At 45.3% G+C, this 19216-nt stretch overlaps 1 protein-coding gene across 1 annotated transcript in view; it reads left to right on the forward strand.

Moving 5' to 3' along the window:
• The window catches only part of LOC144669923 (potassium/sodium hyperpolarization-activated cyclic nucleotide-gated channel 4-like), a 317118-nt gene that overhangs the window by 296170 nt on the left and 1732 nt on the right, over positions 1 to 19216 (forward strand). The window lies entirely within an intron of this gene.

A 19216-nucleotide genomic window follows, 5' to 3' on the forward strand; every position in this document is an offset into this window, starting at 1 on the left:
TTCGAAATGCGTGCACTGAATTCAGAAGTAATGTGACTGCCAAGACTTAGAGATTTTTAAAAAAAAACTAAATTAAAATATTTATGAACAAAAGAGACGATTTCAAGTACATACATAGAACTACAAATTACTACTATAATAACTCCTAAAATCCTTAATTAACCTGACTCCCAGTTACACCCCCTTAGGCAATGGTCCAAAAATAGATTTTACATTTTAAACAGATCCAGAATATCCTGGACAGTATAATTCAAAATGACTTTCTCCAGCTTCAGTTTCTGTGGACAGCAAGCTTATGCACAAATACTGGAGGTTTCATTAAGACTATTTCACATTCTTCTGTTAAGTCTCACAATGCTTTCCCCTGACACATAGCCTCATTCTCCATTATATATATTTCTCTCTTTTTAATATGTAAATTCCATTGTTCCCATATGTCTTTGGAATTTTCCCTTTCTCATAATATAAATCTTTCGATGTTGCCAATATTCTCATTAACCTGTTTGAAATACAAACCTCCCTTCATCTATATAAAAATGCAAATTCCCTTCACACCTTAAGACCCCAACCATGTTTACCTACTTAGCATTTTAAAGATGCTTCTACACCTTACTTCTTTTGATAACTTCAACTTGCAGTCTGCTTGGCTACAAAATGTAATTAAATGAGACACAAACAGAAAAACACAACCCCCCATAAACCTATTTTACAATAAACCAGAAAATATATTATGAAGATGATTGTACTCTCATGACACCCTGCATGCCCATCCATATGGATGGCAATTAGGCATCAAGCATTATAACAGGAGATGGCACGGGGTGCACAACTCTATCACTTCTGTACCATTATGGTATCACTTTTCTAACCTCTGAGCTATTCTGCTCATCTGGGTAAAAAGCTGTGCAATGGGGATTATGGAGGTGGAGGTGGTGGCATAGTGGTAATTATAGAACCGTAGAAAGTTTCCGGCACAGAAAGAGGCCATTTGGCCCATCGTGCCGGCGCCAGCCAAAAAACGAGCCACCAAGCCTAACGTTACTGACCGAGTCACTGACCCTAGTAATCCAGAGGCCCGGGCTAATGCTGTGGGCCCATGGGTTCAAATCCCACCATGGCAGCTGGTGGAACTTAAATTCAATTCATAAATATGGAATCTAAAGCCGATGACCAAGAGAACTATCCGCAAATGTTTTAAAAACCCATCTGCTTCACCAGTGGTATTTAGGGAATGGAAATCTGCTGTCTTTACCTGGTCTGGCCTAAGTGTGACTCCACAGCTACAGCAATGTGGTTGACTCTTAACTGCCCTCTAAAGTGGCCTTAGGAAGCCATTCAGTTCAAGGAAAATTAGGAATGGGCAGCAAATGCTGGCCACGCCAGTGATGCCCACATCCCATAAAAGAATAAAAAAAAGGATCTCTTTCCCTTTCCCAAAGCCTTTGCTCCCCATAAACCAGTGCATGAGGAACGGTAACGACAAGACAAAAATCAGGCTCCCCAATCCTGGATCGCAAACAGTATCAACACTGAAAGTTACTAACTTCGGAAGCATTGAGAGACAATGTACAAAGGTTTTCCTCTCCAGAACAGTTAAATGAAAACCTATATTTATTGCGCATCCCACATTTTTTGAAGATATTTCGAAACAGTAAACTTCTATTATGTGTCCTATTTGTGAAGCAGTTATAAAACCTAATGGCACAACAGATTGAGCATTTAGCTCCTAATTGGAAAAGTTCAAGATTGAAGTTGCTTTGTACATTGGTGCTTGCTTAGGTTAGGCTTTCAGAGGCGAGGGTCTCAGACCTTGCTCCCTGCAGTTTACTGCTACATCGCACAGCATTAGTTTATGACCTGAATTGAGGATATAATCTATATAAATCCATATAAATACTGGGGGCTGTCTCTTAAGTCGCCAACCTGCCAGAATCCAATCTAAACAAGCACCACTATAGGGGTAGCTTCAAATACACTTACACCAGTGCTCTGTTAAACCAGTGCACAGGTGGAGAGCCAAGGTGCCCCACCTTGGAATACATGAGATAAATTGACCATTTGTGGTGAAATTCTCTTGGCTTATCATAAAGTGGCATGGACATTAGACAGGAGCATAAAGGTACACAGCCCCGCCCACCATGCCATCTTCATATCTACAGCTACTGATCCATAGGACCTATACAGCACAGAAGGAGGCTATTCAGCCCATCATGCTGAAAGAACAAACCACTCATAAGAAGATAAGAAATAGGAGCAGGAGTAGGCCATTCAGCCCCTCAAGCCTGCTCCACCAGTCAATAAGATCATGGCTGATCTGATGTGGCCTTAACTCCACTTTCCTGCCTGTGCCCCATAGCCCTTGACTCACTTGTCAATCAAAAATCTGTCTAACCCAGCCTTGAATATACTCAAAGGCTCAGCCTCCATTGCTCACTGGGGAAGAGAATTCTAAACACTAACACCCCTCTGAGAGAAAAAAAACTTCCTCATCTCCATTGTGAATGGGAGCCCTCTTATTTTGAAACTGTGTCCCCTAGTTCCAGTTACTCCACTAGGGGGAACATCCTCTCAGTATCTACCCTGTCAAGCCCCTCAGAACTTTTAAAAAAATTCATTCACGGGATGTGGGCGTCGCTGGCTGGGCCAGCATTTATTGCCCATCACTAGTTGCCCTCGAGAAGGTGGTGGTGAGCTGCCTTCTTGAACCGCTGCAGTCCCCGTGGTGTAGGTACACCCACAGTGCTGTTAGGAAGGGAGTTCCAGGATTTTGACCCAGCGACAGCGAAGGAACAGTGATATATTTCCAAGTCAGGATGGTGAGGAGCTCGGAGGGGAACTTCCAGGTGGTGGTGTTCCCATCTATCTGCTGCCCTTGGCCTTCTAGGTGGTAGTGGTACTGGATTTGGAAGGTGCTGTCGAAGGACGCCTTGGTGAATTCCTGCAGTGCATCTTGTAGATGGTATACACTGCTGCTACTGTGCATCAGTGGTGGAGGGAGTGAACGTTTGTGGATGGGGTACCAATAAAGCAGCTGCTTTGTCCTGGATGTGTCAAGCTTCTTGAGCGTTGTGGGAGCTGCACTCATCCAGGCAAGTGGGGAGTATTCCATCACACTCCTGACTTGTGGCCTTGTAGGTGGTGGACAGACTTTGGGGAGTCAGGAGGTGAGTTACTTGTCATATGATTCCTAGCCTCTGACCTGCTCTTGTAGCCACAGTATCTATATGGCTCATCAAGTTCAGTTTCTGGTCAATGGTAACCCCCAGGATGTCAATAAGGGGGGGATTCCATGATGGTAATGCCATTGAACATCAAGAGGCATCTTAGAGTAGTTCAACATCTTATATGTTTCTGTAAGATCACCTCTAAACTCCAATGAGTATAGGCTCAACCAGTTCAACCTTTCCTCATAAGACAACCCCTTTTATCCCAGGAATCACCCTAGTGATCCTTCCCTGAACTGCTTCCAACACAAATATGTCCCTCCTTAAGTAAGGAGTAAAGTGAGGTGTTCTTCCTTATAGCCCTGTCAGCTATCATTTATTAACCCATGTCTTGCCAAGTGACAATTGTCCTGCCACTAAGGATAAGCTGATGTACCCGTAGTTACTGAATTTATCCCTCTCCCTACGTTAGCAAGCTACAGAGTGAATAAATGTATAAAAAATGCTGATTTTTTTTTTTCTGGGTCAGGGAAGGTTGAATTTCATAAATATTAAACACAGAATCCCATTATTTTCTATGAAGTAATATTTCTATATTATCGTTTTAGAACAACATTCAAGGAGCAGAAAGGGAAATGCAGAATATTCTGTTTAATCAGTAGGCAGTGTTCCATATTCTTTGAAGCTTTAACCCAAGTTCAATTTATTTTTAATGGGTATTTGAGCTAATGATTTAGGTTTAATCCAAAATGTGGATGTCCACATACATTTACACACAGACAGAGTTCTTAATGTAATGTCGCCAATATTTTAGACCTCTGTGACCGGCCAGCCACTTTGAGTAATCCTGATTCATCTGGAGATAGTTAAATAACAATCTGAGTCACATTCCAAATATGGGTCGGAAGAAGGTTCATTAATATTAATCCCTTGAATTCTGTGGAATAATAATTCTTAATGCTGTTCTTTCCTGTGAAATTTGGGGTGGAACTTGGTGCAGCCCCATTGTGGCAGGAAGTATGGCCACCAGGTCCATTCAATTTTCCAGAGAGGCTGGGCACCCACCTCCCGGAAAGAGGAAGTGGCCGATGCTGGATATCAGTCAGGCTCATTAATGAGCCAATTGACACCAATTATCCTGGAGGCCACCAGAATTTAGTGGTGGCTGAGCGATTAAATGGGAGTCGCAAGGGTTGTCCAGTGGGATCCGGCGGGGGAATTCCCTCATTGTCGGGCACTCTGTGTCCAATCAAGGGACCTGGCAACGGAAAGTGGGGTGTGCTGAAAGCCACCACGTTCCTTGCCACTGATGCCCCCTGTAACCCCTCTCTTGTGACCGCCTGCCTGAGACACCACCACCCTGCCCTCACCCCCATCTCACCCTCACTCACCTGAGTCCAGGGATCCATCGATGATCCTTGGTGAAGTCCCTCAAACAGTACAGGCTGCAGCCACCACTCATGGTGGTGCCATGGCCCCTGATTCACCCGCCGTCCTTGGCGGGCAGGACTCCCACCTCCAGGGTGCTGAGCCCTAGAGAAGGACTGATGCTGGCCTGTTACAGACACTTCATTTGGGTGGGCATCAGCCTCAGAAAAGATGCAGGTTCCCCACCAGATCTCCAACAGGTGGGCAGGACCCACATCGGGAACATTAAATCCAGCCCTTGATGATGATTTATGTTCATTGATGGTATTTTTCCTAAGAAAAATGATTGCCTATTTTGCCATTCAATGATATCATAGCTAGTCTGTGACCTAACTCCATTTACCTGCCTCTGCCCCATATCCTTTAATACCTTTGGTTAACAGAAATCTATCAATCTCAGATTTCATATTAACAATTGATAGAGTTGCCAATCCTCCAGGATTTGGCCTGGTGTCTCCAATTAAAAGTCACGTTAATCCCCGAGACACAGCTCTGTGCAATTCTGGGGAAAAGAAACACAGGGACATTTAATAGATTGAACTTTCTGTCATTTTCTTTGAACATTTCTCTTTACCAGATATAAAAATATAGAAAAGGGGGAATAAAAGGCTGTTTTCCTGACAGTCAAGCATCATCCAATTGGGTAATGAGTCTTTTTGCTTTACAATTGGTGTAGGAAGGCCAGGGTGGGTGTGTTGGCCGACTAATGGCTGGAGAATGGGGGAAAGTCATGTGACAAAACCTCCAGGAATGCATTTAATCACAGTTGCCAACTCTAACAATTGTCCAGCATCGACTGCCTTTTGTGGAAGAGAATTCCAAACTTTTGCCACCCTTTGTGTGTAGAAGTGTTTCCTAACTTCATTCCTGAAACAGCTGGTTTGAATTTTTAGGCCATGTTCCTTGGTCCTAGACTCTGCAACCAATGGAAATAGTTTCTTCCTATCAACCCTACCAGTTTCCCTTAATAGTTTGAAAACTTTGATTAGATCACCCCTTAAATCTGTTAAATTCCAGTTTGCATAATCTTACCGTGTAATTTATCTCTTGGAGTCCAAGTATTAATCTGGTATATCTACACTGCATTGACACCATCACCGACCAGTTGGTTAGGATGACCTGTTTCTGTGCTTTAAATTCTATGTGATGTACCTGCTTGAAGTATAGAAACATTGAATTTACCCGACTGAGTGAAGATCATAAAATGATCAGTGATTGGGCAGAATCCTGCCTACTTAAATTATTCACCACTCAGATGGATAGTCTAAATGGAGTTCAAAACCAAATCCGTGGCCCTTATTACCCAATGTGGAAAATTTTAGGATTATAGGCCACTTCTGTACATGATTACCACTTATGGCATTAAAATTGATTGTAAGTTGTTCTGCAATCTCTACTTAAGATCTTCAGTGCATTCTACCATTCTTAAATAATTTTAATCTGCACTTAAATATTGTTGGGTAGGAACCAGGGGAGAGAGACATCCCACAACAAACAAATTATTAAAGATAAGTGACTCACATGGAAGTGGGTCCTGCATTCTATGCAAATTAGAACTCGTTCTCAATGCCTGTTGTAAAGCAGAGGCCTAATACAATCAGCTCAGTTCTAATACAAAATGTGTCATTTGAAGGAATTGATCGTTCATTTACAAAGAACAGACTAATGGGAACGGGATTGTACAGGGAAATACAAGATAATCTAGAACCCGAGCGGGTGGTAGAGGCAGGAGCCCTCACAACATTTAAGAAGTGTTTCGATGAGTAGCGAAATGCCATAGCGTACAGAGCTAAGGGCCAAGTGCTGGAAAATGGGACTAGAATAGAGGGGGGCTTGATGGTTGTCATGGACACGATGGGCCGAAGGGCCTGTTTCTGTGCTGTATAACTCGATGACTCCATGGCCAGAATTTTACAGCCGGGGCAGGCCCGACACGGCGGCGCATAAAATACCGCGCGATGACATCAGGCGTGCGTGTGTCCCGGTGTCACTGCGCACCATCGCGATATTTCGGAAGGTGGGTGCACTGTGAGGACGGATGTGCGCCCGCCATTAATTATCAGGCCAGTTAAGGCCCTTGAGGCACCAATTGAATTCGATTTTGTGTAGCCCGTGCGATTTTCAGGGCGTCGCACGGGCGCAATGGGCAGGCGGGTGGGCCACATTTTCAAAATCCTCACCCACCGACGGGATTAGAGGGGTGAGTGGGCTCACTAACGCGAGTTGTTGGAACTTTAGATTATAACTTACTGCTACTCGCCTGTGTGAACAGGACAACTTCATTTCGCTTCAGAGCTGCTTTGACAGAAATAAGAGGCTTCAGTTCAGGACTCCGGAGGACTCATACCACTTGGGACCTTCCAGGTATCAGACAGCCTTCCCTTACCCTGGGAATGGGGATTGTGGTTTCTGCAGGTGGCACCTCCTCTGAAGAGGTAAAGAGGGCCAGAAGGGGGAGGAGGCAAGGAGTCCCTATTCAGCCTCTAGGGGAGCGACCTGTGGGGGGAGAGGTGCAGGCAGGAGGGGCTTAGGGCCAACAGGAAGTCCAAGGTGGAAGGGGGCCACAGAAGATGCCACTATCCTCCTGCCAGGGTTTACAGGCGGTGATGCAGCTACCTCAATATGTCCAAGGTACAAAGCCAAAGGAGGTTCTACCTCTCAAGGAAAACAGTAACCTTCTTCTGTCAGATGATTGGTCCTGAGATCAGCTCCAACTGTGTGGGTGGACACCCCATGTGAGTATCGCTGAAGGTCACAGTGGCCCTCAACTCCTATGCCTCCTGCTTTTTCCAGGGGTCGGTGGGTGATCTTTGCGGAGTCTCCCAATCAGCTGTCCACAGTGGTGTCAGGCTGGTGACAGACGCTCTGTTGAGGTGGGTATTGACTTTCACTCACTACCGCACTGACGAGGCAAGCCAGACAGAGTGAGCCAGAGGCTTCATGGCCATTGCTGGCTTCCCCCGTGTCCAGGGTGCTATAGACTGTACACATGTGGCCATCAAGGCGCCAGCGGGTGAGCCCTGTGCCTTCGTCAACAGGAAGGGCTTCCACTCCATGAACGTGCAGATAGTGTGTGATCACAGGATGCTGATTCTACAAGTCTGTACAAGGTACCCAGGCAGCTCCCACGACGCCTACATCCTCAGATACTCCCAGGTGCCGGGGCTCTTCAGTGCTCCAGCCCGGCTGGATGGATGGCTGCTGGGTGACAAGGGCTATCCCCTCAGAAGGTGGCTCATGACACCTCTCCGCCATCCCATCCAAGAACAGAAGCTGAGCAGCGGTACAATAGGAGCCAGGGCACCACAAGGGCTGTGGTGGAGAGAGCCATTGGCCTTCTCAAGATGCGCTTCTGATGCCTGGACCGCTCAGGGGGCGCACTCAAGTACCCCCCAGATCGTGTGTCACTGATAGTGGTTGCATGCTGCACTCTCCACAATCTGGCGCTGGAAAGGGGGGACACAGTGGAGGAAGAAGATGTTGATGCAGCTGCTCTGCAGCAGACGATGAGTCCAGTAGTGAGTCCGAGGATGAGCATGGTCAGGAGAACGCTGAGGGGATAGACACTGACCTGGGTAACCTCCAGGGAGGCAGGGACACCCGGGAGGCTTTGCTCCAACACTCCTTCAGCTAGCACACCAAAAATAAACCACCGCCACATGCCAGGGCTGCAGGCTCCATACCTGATACCTGCCTGGAACATTTGCCTGGTGAACAACATGCACCATGTTCCATTTCAATAAAGCTCAATGACAAACAGTCACTCACAACACCATGGGTTCCCCTTCACCTGCAGAACTAATGAAGCACCCAGAGGCTTGTTAAAAACAAACACATTTACTGCTGTGGAGCCTGGTATACATAAATCAAATTAAATGTGAAGGTATTCTTTACACCGACTTATAACCAACTTAAAAGTGGGGCAAAAAAATGACATCAGTGATAAGCCTGTGTTGTTGCTAAGGTGATTTACATAGCGTTTGTGGGTGTTATGCCTAGGCTCCCCCCTCACTGGCACCGGCATTGGAGACAGCCGGCTCACTCTGCTGTCCTGTTGGCCTTGATGACCTTGGCGGTGATTCTCTGGCCCGTGGAGCCAGTTCTGGCCCCAGCTGGGAGGAAGCGGCTAGTGGCACGGCTGGTATCTCCCCAGTCTCTGCATCCTCATTGGATACCATGGTCACTGGCAGAGGGGTAGAGGAGCTGCTGCCCTCATCTGGAGCTCCCTGAGAGGAGCCCACAGAGACGACAAGCAGATCATGCAACTACGTCAGGTTGCTCTGGACCTTCCTGAACCTTTGATGGACGGGCACCGAGCTGAGATACAATCCATCTCCCACACTGACACTGACCAGCTGAGGTCAATGCCGGTGTGAGGGCTGCAGGTCTGAGCACATCCCCAGGAAGCCCTGATTGTTCTCCTGGAGGAGCCTCTCCATGAGAGTCACCACTCTCTCCATGCAGGATGCAGTGCGCTCGGCCATGAGGGTCATTGTATTACTCTCGCTCCGCATGGACTCCTCCATCATGGAGACCGTGGCACACATTCCCTCATGTATCTCCGCCAGATCCTCCCGCACACCCCGCTGGACTTCCAGCATCTGCTGCCTCAGGGGCGACTCTGGAGGCTCATCATCAGCCACCGACTGAGCATGTTCCTGGTCTCCAGCCGTCCTCCGACTGCCAGCACCCTGGGCACTCTCTGCCCCCACTTGCACCTCAAGCGAGTGTGAAGTGCCCTCACCGCTGTGCACCGAGATACTAGCCAACGATCTTATTCTCACCGAGGTGCTGGTATCTGAGCCGGTGCCTGTCTGGCTGAGAGGGTGTGACGCTGGTGCATTTAGATCCTCCATGTCCTCAGGGGTGAGCGGTGGTCCTTCAGGGCCCTGACCCCGAGGATCTTCTGGTGAGCATGAAAGAAAGAACAAGGACATGTGATTAGTTGAAGTAGTTACACTATTCCTGTGCATGTCTGGCACCCAGATCAGGGCACCTCCTCTTTCCATTATCAATGGGGATTTCATGTTGGAGGCTCAAATCAATACAGAGACTAGAGTGGAATGGTTGCAATGACAGACATTCTGACCTCAGGGCTCTGCACTCTTACCTCCCTGTGGAACCCCAACCTCACCGGATGATCTAGGCGCAAGGTGTCTCTCCAGCTCCAGTGCCTTCTGCTCATGTCTGGTCAAGATTAGAAGGTGGGGCTGCCCTCCGCCAGTCTGCGGCCTCTCAGTGTTACTGTGGGCTGTCTTCTCCTGAAAGGAGAGAGGAGAATTGATTAGTCCACCCTGTAACTGCAGCCCCATTGCAGCCTGGCCAACCCCAGCTGAGAAAAAACTTGCAGGGCTCAGCCAATTCATGATCCTGGAGCCGCAAGACACTCAGTCCAAGCAGCCCGGGCTCACACCCTTGGCCAGATGCTGCCTCACTGACATTTGCCATTCACACTCTAAGAACCCTGAGATCCTTGGGGGGGGTGGGGGGTGGTGCCACACCTCAGTGCTGTGCTAAGTGACCCAATCCAACATGGTACTCACCCTTCGTGATCACAAGGGGTCATTGAAGCGCTTGTGGCCCTGCACCCATGTGCACCTCACCACATCCTGGGAGCTCACCCTACTCCCGGGCATTTTTGGTGAGGTGGGAGGTCCTCCTCCTCCCGCCCCTGGGGACCAGTGTATCTCTGCGTGCTGCCACCTCCTCCAGGAGGGCAGTGAGACACTCGTCTGAAAACCTCGGGGTTTGACTGCCCCGCCGGCCTGCCCTCCCACCTGCCCTGTTCTGAAACAACGTTCAGCATCCGGACGGCTCTGCAAAGCCAATGGCAGCCTTCACTTGGCTGCCGCGGCCGTGTTTGAACAGGCCACCGGGTCACCATTGGACCCGATGGACATTCAGCTCCCGCCCACGTCCGCCCCATCACACTGACACTGGAGACGGGCATTACCCTGGGTGGGCCTTAATTGGCCTGTCCGCGTAAAATGGTGGCATGCACCCAATAACGGAGGGGGTTGGGTTCCCGCCTGCTCCCGCTGAGTCCGCCTGACGCGGGAAATATTCAGGCCCATGTGTCTGAATTCAGCACAAGCAAATTAACTTAGTGGCTTGTTCAGCACCTAACACAAACAGGCTTGGGACGCTAAAGAGCAGAATTTTACATCCTGCGGGCAGGCATCTGACCGGATCAGGTGTAAAATCGTGCAAGACGACTTCGGGTGAGCACTCGCACGATATTCCGCTCGGCGGGCGTGTGTAAAAGTTGGAAGCGCGCCCACCCAACAATTAAGAGGGTAATTAACCCCATTAACGGCGCAATGGACTCCAGTTTTTCATTGCCCGTCCTTCCTTATGGCTAGCGGACGGGCGAATCAGCCAGGCGGCCTTTGCATTTTTCATCAAACCTTATCCAAGGACGGGGGTGAAATGAAATAAAAATAAATTTCTCTGGACAGAATTTTTATCAGTTAGATCTTCAGGGGATCGATTATGATGCACGGACACTTTTTTTCAGCTTTTAAAACTTTTATTTCAGCTTTTTCAGGACTGCAGCTTTCTGCCCTCAGGGGGAACTCTTTCACAGCGCTCACCCACGCGGCATCGTCACACCCGCCCTCTTCCCACCCTCACCCCAGCAGCGCTGAGCATTTCAGTGGGTGTTTCACGCTGACTGGCCGTTAATTGGCCAGCCAGCGTAAAATCGCGGTGGGGGCCCATCATGGTGGGCGGTCCGGTTCCTGACCACTCCCGGGCCCGCCAAAGGTAAAATTCAGGCCAAAGAGATTAGAGACTGATGAATGTTACCTTCTGCAGCAATTTGGTTCATTTTCTTTTGTGAGAAAGATGCTAAAAGCAGATGGCGAAAATCTTCTTTCAACATTTGCTCTTGATGTGTGGAAAGGTTAGCTGCGGAAAGGTTAACTGCAGGTATTACCTACTCCCCGTTGCTCTAAAGTATGGTGATGAGTCTTTTTAATAATCCATTACTGTCTTTGTGCTAATGGCATTGTCATGATGGTGTTAGGGAGGAAATTCCAGGATTTTGACCCAGTGACAATGATGGAATGACAATATCATCCCATCAGTCAGGATGATGTTTGACTTGAAAGTCACTTGGAGGAGAAGACACCACAGTGCTGGAAAATCAATGAATTTGTTATGTTTTAAGTTAGATTGTTCAAAAGAATACATCTAATTGGCCTGAAGAGTATTGAATGTGTAAACTCTCTCATTAAAAAAATATATAAATCTACGGATGAAAAGTAAAGCTTCACTAGTTTCGGAGGGTTCCGTACAACACATCATTGTCTACATATCACAAATGCACTATTGGCTAGTGTGTCCCATCATGTTGAGTACAAAGCTGGCTAAAATGGAGAACTTTATTTTCTCAATCTTCTTTCCTCTCCTGAAATATTCTTATGGGTGATAGTTGCCCCTCTGATATCTGTTCCAAGATATTTATGTGTGATTACTGGCATTGGTAGATGGTTCAACAGCCAACTGGGATAGAACTCACAATAAAGCCCAATGCTGTCCTCATGTCACATCCACATGTAGACTTTCGGCCAGCACATAATCTTGACTGAAAACTGGTTGTCTTTTCCCCATCGGAGCATGAACACTGACCCGTAGTTTCCTTATTATCACCCCAGATGCAATCTATTAACAAAGTACAGACAGGGGAATCAAAGCTTCTCGAATATTTTGGCTCCAGTCACTAATTGGATCAAACCATTAAGAATGAGCAAAAATTCTGAGGAATGCAACTTTACATAATTTTCTTTTCACCATTAAATGGCTGACGGTAAAAATCTCCATGGGGAATAAAGGATTTGCGAGCATGTTGCAGCTAATTAGTAGATTAATGCCTCTTAGAATAGCTAGTAGGATTACTGGAATTAATCCATTAATGCATGGCAAAACCTTGCAATCCTAGAATGAGTTCACATTTAACGCACAATTTAATCTGATTTGGCCTGGCTAACCTCAAAAAAAATATTGCAGCCATGTGACCATATAATTATTATTACTTGGAATAAAAATCTGAATTACTAAATAGACATTGCAGGAAATATTTGAATCCAACTGACTATTCAAAAGTATATTTAGAAAGAAATTTTGAGTCCAATTAATTCTGGTCTATTTGCTGATAACTGTGGCAAACCCCACAGTATGTTTCATGCTGGGTCCCAAGGTCTTGTTTTGTATTTTAATGCACTCTCTGTCCCTTTCTGTAATAGAAAGCAGGCCTGACCTTTCACCTTAATGGAGCATTGCTAACAACTTGCAGTTTATTTCAAGATTATTTTATTTTGACAAGTTTCTGGTCCTTATCCTTATCCCTATTGTACCCTCCAAAGGCTAACTAAAGGTGCAGCAGTCTGACTAATGGACCAAGTAAGTTCTTTCTCAGAAGAAGAGATAACCCCTTTGCTTCCATTCCATTTTCAGTCCTTGTCACTTCAATAATATGAAATATTATCAATAGTTCCTTATTCCTCTGTCCGGAATGATTTGTAGTCACCTATATAGACCATTCCATTATTGTCGCTGTGTCAAAACCCTGGAATTTCCCCCCTTGTACCATCACAACAATGCCATAAGCACCAAGACCGCAATGGTTTATCAAAGAGACCCATCACCACATTTTAGAGCAATTGGGAGTAGGCAATGAACGCAGTAACTATAAAGCTAGAAGTGATCTTTACTTCCACTTCCCTGTAAGAATTCTGGGCGTATGAGTGTGGTAGGTTGGTGGCAACAGTACTGTAGCTTCAAGCCAGTGGTCTACATGTTCAAAGCTTGCTATGTGAAATCGAATTCAATAAATCTTGTAACTTGTGGTTTCAAAGAAATGATCATGAGTGCTACTGTTTTATTTAAAAAACCCAAAAGTTCCTTAGCAAAATAAAACGACTGTTTCCTGTACCTGGCCTAACCTAGGTGTGGTTGACTGTTTTTTTGTTATATTTGTCCTGCAGATAAGCAATAATTGCAGCTCTTTCAGTATTGTTTACATAGCAAGACCTAAAGGAAGCCAAGAAAAGAACTGGAGTACAGTGTAGAGTCCTGGTTTCCATACCTTAGGAAGATTATACTTTCCTCAGGTTAACTAGATTGATTCTTGGAGTCACCCTTGAAGACGGGGTGAGTTGTGGAGTAGTGGGTGATCTCCTTGAAACATATAGAATTCTTAGAGGGTTTGACAGGATAGGTGTTGAGGGGCTGTTTCACCTGGCTGGAGAGACTAGAACTATCGGGTATAATCTCAAGATAAGGAAGCGGCCATTTAAGGTTGAAATCAGGAGAAATTTCTTCACTAAGAGAGCTATGAATCTTCGAAATCCTCTATTCCAGAGGTTTATGGATGCTCAGTTGTTGACTATATTCAAACTGGGAATGATAGATTTTTGGACTCGAAAGGAATCAAGGCATTCGGGTAGGAAAGCAGATTTGAGATCAGGAATCAGCCATAATCTTATTAAAAGATTGAGCAGGCTCAAGGAACCATATGGCCTACTCATTCTGTTATTTCTTATGCTCTTATTTTCTTGTAACCCTATTGGCGTATGGAACTAAAATGTTTGAAAATAGACCTCAGAATTGCAACCCATAATCCCCCATGCCATGATAAGAGCAAATTGCTAGAGTGTAGATCAGCTGTTTAATTAACTGATGCAACTGAATTCATTGCATACTTTAGAACTGATGTTTTAATTATTATATGGTGAGGTTATACAGTTAGATAACTATAGTAATACTCATAATATGGTTTATTCAGATCCTTGCAATAGTCTGACAATGCACAACACAAACTACTCACAATATTTTTTCTTCCAGGGTTGTACCTCCCTTGTATTCCCACAACCCCTTCATTCCAATATCCCTTCCACTCCTGAAGGTGTAAACTCAGTCTCATGAAACCATGCAGAGCGTATCTCACTGAAGTACCCATCCTTTTTCTTTTCTGAGCTTAGATAGGTTATTCAGTCATGGAGGTGCTAAAACCAAGCTCCATCTCATCTCTGACATATGCTATTTACACCAGAGGTCACTGAACAGCAATGGGCATTGGACCTGTGATAATTTCTTCCATCCTGTATTGCTGCAGGCACTGAGTCCATCCCTAAGTGCTCCTACTGCAAACTCTGGCCAGGATGTTCGCTGATGATTTCACAATGTTCAGCACCATTCGCGGCTCCTCAGACACTGAAGCAGTCCATGTCCAAATGCAGTGAGACCCAGGCAATATCCAGGCTTGAGCTGACAAGTGGCAAGTAACATTTGCACCACACAAGTGCCAGGCAAGGACCATCTCCAGCAAGAGAGAATCTAGCCATCATTCCTTGACATTCAAGACATTACCATTGCTGAATCCCCCATTATTAACATCCTGAAGGTTACCATTGACTAGAAACTGAACTGGACTAGCCACATAAATACTGTGGCTACAAGAGCAGGTCAGAGGCTAGGAATCCTGCAGCAAGTAACTCACCCCCTGACTTCCCAAAGCCTGTCCACCATCTACAAAGCAGAAGTCAGTGGTGTGATGGAATACTCCCCACTTGCCTGGATGAGTGCAACTCCAACAACACTCAAGAAGCTTGACACCATCCAGGACAAAGCAGCCCGCTTGATTGGCTCCCCTTCCACAAACATTCACTCCCTCCGCCACCGACGCACAGTAGCAGCAGTGTGTACCATCTACAAGATGCACTGTCGGAATTCACCAAGGCTCCTTAGACAGCACCTTCCAAACCCACAACCACTATAATCTAGAAGGACAAGGGCAGCAGACACATGGGAACACCACCACCTGGAAGTTCACCTCCAACCACTCACTATCCTGACTTGGAAATATATCACCGTTCCTTCAGTCACTGGATCAGAATCCTGGAACCCCCTCCCTAACAGCACTGTGGGTGTACCTACACCACATGGACTGTAGTGGTTCAAGAAGGTAGCTCACCACCACCTTCTCAGGGGCAGTTAGAGGTGGGCAATAAATACTGGCCCAGTCAGTGACACCCACATCCCATGAATGAATAACAAAAAAAAATAGCTGCCTTGGTACATCCAACATCTGGCTTTGTGAGTTTTAATGGCTCAGTATCAGAAAGGAACACTTTCAGGCTTTTAACTCTGACTGAGATGATTACAGTAAAGCTTCACCTCACTTGTCAACATCAGGAAAAAATGCCAGTTATCATATCAGGCACATAGAGAAGGAATGGGACATTATGCAGTGTGTAATTGAGTTCATGAGGGGAAGGGTGTGGCCATGCTCAGTATTGGGCCAAGAATACGGGAGACTCTGTTGTGAAGTTTCGGGGTAGAAGCAGTTATATATTCAGCCAGAGATATTTAGAATTAGAACTGCACTTGCTGTTAAACATGGATCATTTACTAATATTATTATTTCCTAGCAGATTCTCTCTGCTGGTGCCTGTGTAGCCTCAAGTAGACAAAAAAAGCACGTTGTCTGCAGAAAGTAGACAACAACCACCAAAAGATTCATACCTGAAAGCTATGCGTCTTATTTTTCACCATCCTGTCGCCATTGTCAAGTTCCTGGGGCAGGAAGTTATATATTCAGTCAGAGACATTTAGAATTAGAACTGCTCAAGCTGTCAAACATGGGCCCTTTATTATTATTGTTTCCTAACAGACTCCCTCTGCTGGTGCATGTTTGTATGGTAGCCTCAAGTGGACAAAATTCACAATGCAATTTTCACTACACTACTTCTGTCAATCTTAACAGCAGCAGCCTTATCTCAATAAATCTATGCACAATCCCATCTGGACCTACTCCCTCACTCAGACCTCAGGTCAAAGTTGCAGATTGGGTACGAATAGCATCATAATTAAAGGAGGACCCCTAACTAGAAATAAAAAAACAGATAGTAAGTGTTTCTACAAGTATTTAAAAAGGAAAAGAATAATTAAAGGGAGTGTTGGTCCCCTAGAAAGTAAGAATGGAGAATTGATAATTGGAAATAAGGAAATGGCAGAAGTGTGGAACAGATACTTTGTATCTGTCTTCACTGTCAAAGACACAAATAACATCCCAGGAATACTTGTAAATCAAGAGGTGAAAGGGAGGAAGGAATTCAAAACAATTACAATCACCAAGGAAAGAGCACTGAGAAAATGATTAAAAGTAAAGTCTGACAAGCCCCAGGATCTGATGACCTGCATCCTAGGGTCTTAAAAGAAGTGGCTACTGAAATAGTAGATGCTTTGGTTTTAATTTTCCAAAAAGGTCTAATCATATTAGAAAATAGCAAATGTAACTCCTCTATGCAAAAAAGGAGGAAGACAGAAAATAAGAAACTACAGGCCAATTAGCTTAACATCTGTCATAGGGAAAATGCTAGGATCTATTGCTAAGGAGACTATTAAAAGCAAATCATGTTTGACTAATTTATTAGAGTTATTTGAGGAAATAACAAGCAACATGGATAAAGGGGAACCTGTAGATGTGGTGTACTTGGATTTCCAAAAGTATTTGATATGGTGCTGCATCAAAAGCCACTACACAAAATAAGAGCTCATGGTGCAGGGGGCAATATATTAGCAAGGATAGTGGGTTGGTTAGCTTACAGGAAGTGGAGACTACAGATTTAAAGTGATTTGCAAAAGAAGCAAATGTGACCTGAGAAAAAGCTTTTTCAGACAATGAGCAGTTCAGATCTGGAATGCACGGCCTGGATGTGTGGTGGAGGTAGGCTCAATCGAGGCATTCAAGAGGACAATAGATGATTATTTGAATAGAAACATTGTGTAGGGGTACGGGGAAAAGGCAGGGTAATGGCACTAGGTCATAATGCTCATTTGGAGAGCCAGTGCAGATACAATGGGTTGAATGGCCTCCCTCTGTGCCGTTAAAATTCTGTGATTGTGTGACAGTAGGGATAAATGGGTCATTTCCAGGCTGGCAAGGTGTTACTAGTGGAGTACCACAGGGATCAGTGCTGGGGCCTCAGCTATTTACAATCTATACCAACGACTTGGATGAAGGGACTGAATGGATGGTTGGTAAATTTGCTGATGACACAAAGATAGGTAGGTGAGTAGGGTGTGAAGAGGGCAAAGTGAATCTTCAAAGGGATATTAAGTGTTAAGTGATTGGGCAAAATTTTGTCAGATGGAGTATAATGTGGGGAAAAGTGAAGTTGTCCACGTCAGCAAGAAAAATAGAAAAGCAATAAATGGAGAGAGATGGCAGAATGCTGTGGTACAGAGGGAGCTGCGTATCCTTGTGCATGAATCACAAAACGTTAGTATGGAGATACAGCAAGTGGTTAGGAAGGTCAGTGAAATGTTGGTGTTTATTGCAAGGGAAATTGAGTGTAAAAATAGGGAAGTTTTGATACATTTGTACAGAGGGTTGGTGAAACCGCATTTGGGGTGCTGTGTACAGTTTTGGTCTGCTTAGGAAAGGATATCATTGTATTAGAAGCAGTTCAGATTAGGTTCACTCGATTGATTCCTGGGATGAAGGGGGTTGTTTTCTGAGGAAATGTCGGACAGGTTGGGCCTGTATCCATTGGAGTTTAGAAAAATGAGAGATGATCTTATTAAAAGGTATAAGATCTTGAGGGAAGTTGACAGGGTGGATGTCGGGAGGGTGTTTCCCCCTGTGGGAGAGGCTAGAACTAGGGGATACAGTTTAAAAATAAGGGATTCCCCATTAAAGACTGAGAATTTTTTTTCTCTCAGAGGGTCATTAGTATGTGGAATTCTCTTCCCCAGAGAGTGATGGAGGCAGGGTCAATGAATATTTTTAAGGCTGAGTTAGATAGATTCTTGATTAACAAGGGAGTCCAAGTTTATAAAGGGGAAAACAGAGTTTAGACCACAATCAGATCATCCATGATCTTATCAAATGGCAAAGCAGTCTTGAGGGGCCGAATGGACTACTCCTGCTCCTAATTTGTGAACCAGATCTATTCTGTCCAACATGCCTCTTTGAAAGAGCTATCAAATTAGTCATCCTCCCCTTCCCTTTCCCCACCGCTTTGCACACTGTTTCTTTACGAGTATTTATCCAATTCCCTTTTGAAAGTTACCATTGAATCTGCTTCCACTTCACTTTTAGACAGTGCATTCCAGAGTGTAACTGCAACAACTTACATTTATATAGCACCTTTAACGTAGCAAAACTCTTCATTGGAGCATTATAAAGCAAAATATAACACCAAACCATATAAGGAGATATTAGGTCAAATGACCCAAAGCTTGGTCAAAGGGGTAGGTGTTAGGGAGTATCTTAAAGGAGGTAAGTGAGGTAGAGAGGCAGAGAGGTGTAGGGAGGGAATTCCAGAGCTTGGGGCCCAGGCAGCTGAAGACATATCCACCAATGGTGCAGTGATTAAGATCAGGGGTGCACTAGAGGCCAGAATTAGATGAGCATCGATATCTTGGATGGATGTGGGGCTGGAAGAGATTACAGAAAGATGGGAGGGGTGAGGCCATGGAGGGATTTGAAAACAAGGATGGGAATTTCAAAATCAAGGTATTGCTTGACCGAGCACCAGTGTAGGTCAACGAGCACAGGGGTGATAGGGGAACGGGACTTGGTATGAGTTACCACATGGGTAGCAGAGTTTTGATTG

This window comes from Cetorhinus maximus, chromosome 30, assembly GCF_964194155.1.
Source record: "Cetorhinus maximus chromosome 30, sCetMax3.hap1.1, whole genome shotgun sequence".
NCBI lineage: Eukaryota > Metazoa > Chordata > Chondrichthyes > Lamniformes > Cetorhinidae > Cetorhinus > Cetorhinus maximus.